Genomic DNA, 3,266 nt, shown 5'->3' with positions numbered 1-3,266 from the left:
AGTGTCCTTAACTGTTCTACCCCCCGCTCCCCCCCCCTCGGTGTGAATAGAGTTACAGCAGCCCTCTCAGCCCTCCTCCACGTTTTTGGTCTTAAGGACATCTCACAATCCCCCCCCCCTCCATTTGCGTGGACTTTAATACATTAGGGCCAAAAACGGCTAGAAAAGGGATGTTTGTTAATCTAAGGATTAAGAAATTGTCCAATTGTGAATTGACACGTATACAAAAGTATGACATTCTTGTCTCCTCTAAATGTTTTCTTAACGGTTCTATTCTAGTGGCAAACGGCTAAAATGGCTAAATTTAGACGTTTACGATGGCTAATCATTAAAGTTTGGGTCCAAAATAGTGACATCTTGTTCCATTTTATATTTCAAAAAATCAAGCAGGAAGATACGAAATCCTCTTTTCAGGCCTTGAAAACAACGCTATTAATGACAAATCACCAAATTTTTTCAAACGTCTACTTTCCACCTTCCCTTCATTTTGGCATATGGTTTATTCTCCTTTCTTTGCACTTTCAAAAGATTCACTATTTTTCTCTCATCTGTGAGCTTCAATGGCGTCCTCACGTCGTCCTTCACATAATATAACTTCTTGTGATTTTCATAACACGAGAGAAGATGGTGTTTGGAAACCCATGTCTTTTCGTGTGAATGATTGGGTAACAATGCTTCCCTCTTGCAAAGGTGCCCACAGGGTGAAAAGAACCAAGTGAAATGAAGTGAAATCCCATTGGAAAGGTCGTGTTCTTGCCTTCAAAGTGACCGACAATGGCTGGCTTGCAAAAGTTCAACATGTCTACATGGCCAAAGACATGGTGTTGAACTTGGATGAACATCCAATTCTCCATTCTTACTGTAATTCAACAAAACTTTATCTATTTGATACAACACAATATTTCTCCTTCTGATATATTTGTTGTTTGTTTAATTTCAGTTATCTTTCCATCAACAGCTGTGGAGTGGCAGCCTGTTGAGAGCTTAAGTGGCACATTCAAAGCAATTCACAAGGGGATTGCAGATGTCATGTATGCAGACAAACCACCTTCATTTTACAAATCAGTGGATTTATTTGTGTATTTTGCAGAATACAGGGTTCCATCAAGAGAAGGTGTTCATGGAGAATTATATGACATACCTATTCCCACATTAATGTCACTGGAATGGGAAGTTCCTGATCCAAATACCATAACAAGCTTCAAATCCAAAATCAAAGATGATATTCTTAAAGCTATGTCTCCTGGAAGGATTTCAAGAAGGATAAAAATTCAATGGTTCTTGCCTATACATGTCTTTGTGGCATGTTTCAAAACAATGGAATTGGAGAGGACAAGAACGATGTGGCTTAATAGAAGACTATCTCTGACTGATCTGGACACTGTACTTGGAGAAGGATGGAGTACCAAGGAAACTTTTCATATGGGGGACAATATCAGTTGTAGAGTAAGCCCAAATTCTTTGTCTATCTCATACCAACTGTGTCGCCAATCCCTAGTTTTGGGCTATGACTATAGGAGATGGAAAAGCAAGCTTGGTAGTTGGGTCCCTTTGGATTCTGAAGAGAATTGTCCAAAGTTTGAATTTAACATCATAGTCCATCCATTCATAGATCCCAAGAAACTCATAGTAACATCAAACTGGCGACTACAACATGTAAGAGAGTTGCTTGAGTTTCTGGATGAAATATCACTTGAATATAGATTCAAAGTAGATGATATTGTTGTCAGTACAAGGATGGAGAGTGTAACCTCATGCATCACATGTCTCCCCCCAAAAAAAGTTGTATTTGAGCCACTTGCAAGGGCAAGTTTGTATAGTTGAAAAGGATTTCTCCAATAATGTAATCAATATATTCTGCTAAATTTCGTCTTGACTTCTTCTTAAAAATGGTTAACAGATTGTTCGCAACACATAACAAGGTTTAACAGTTGAATATCAAATTATTGATACTGAATTTAAGTACAGAATATTGTCCCAAAAAGGGTGTGTTCATATGGACAAAATGAACAAAACAAAAGCCAGTTGGTGGAATCACTCAACAAAATCAACTTTCCTTTTGGCATGAGATGACCCTGCATCTTTAGAGAATCTTTCTCTCTTCTGTTTGCTTCGATCAAATTTTGCTGATTGAGGTTTAAGTTCTGGAGTTTTCAGCTCTTGAGGTGTTGGAGAGGAAGACTTTAGAGTGAATTCCTCAAATGGTGGTAATTTGGACTCTTCTCTAAGACCTTCAGGTGTCACTACAAGGGATCGGGCTCATACCCGCGCTCCTAGCCGCTAAAAATGACTTGTGAAAAAAAGTAGCGGGCCCGTGTATCAGCGCGTGTATCATCGCGGCCAGAGACATGCGTGTAAAAGCGCGTGTATAGCACCTCTCAGACGTGCGTATACACGGGTGTGTAGCCACGTTCTTTTCACAGACGCGTTGATACATGCGGCTATACACACTTTTTCTTATTTTAGACGCGCTTATACACGGGTGTATAGCCGCGTCCTGTTCAGTTCAAATGTCCCAGACGCGTTTATACCTGCGTCTATACATGCGTTTCTTTAATTTAGATGCGCTTATACACGCGTAATTACCAGTTTTGACGCATTAATACACGCGTATTTTCCAGGGTATCCGCGTAGATACACGCGAGTTTTAGCAGTTCTGACGCGTTTATACACGCAAACAGAGAGCAAAAAAAAAAATCCAGAGAGTGCTATTTGGTGCCTGAATACTGTTCCAGCATTCCAGCACCCAATAGCACTCTCTGGTTTTTTTTTTGTGCATTAGACCATCCCATTAGACCATCCACGAAGAACATATGCACGAGGGAGATTAAGACAAGAACGACATGAATGCATACATTGTCAATACACGATTCAAGACAGACATGAATGTAATACTATCGATCAATCAATTCAATATTACTATCAAAATTTCATACATGTATACAAGGGAGTCCATATCTCGAAGTAGCCCATGGCTTGAGTTTACAAAAAAATATATACAATCACATCCTCAATATGGAATGTGATACTATAAGTCTGAGTACTACTCAGACCCAGATGATGACTCGGTGCTCCCTCCATGCTCAGATGAGCTCACATCGGTCGGAATGTCCAAGGAGTAGTGCTCACGTCCACCCTCTGCAGCGGCGGCCGGTGGATCATCAGCAGCTTGTGCCTGTTTAAATAATATATAGTATATAAGTATATATATATGCAATTCAATAAACCAAAACCATTCGTTACGAATTTTCAAGTACCTGTCGACC

This window comes from Cibotium barometz, chromosome 9 (genome assembly GCF_041138505.1).
Source record: "Cibotium barometz isolate CiBa-2024 chromosome 9, ASM4113850v1, whole genome shotgun sequence".
Lineage (NCBI taxonomy): Eukaryota > Viridiplantae > Streptophyta > Polypodiopsida > Cyatheales > Cibotiaceae > Cibotium > Cibotium barometz.
This window is presented reverse-complemented; position numbering follows the sequence as displayed.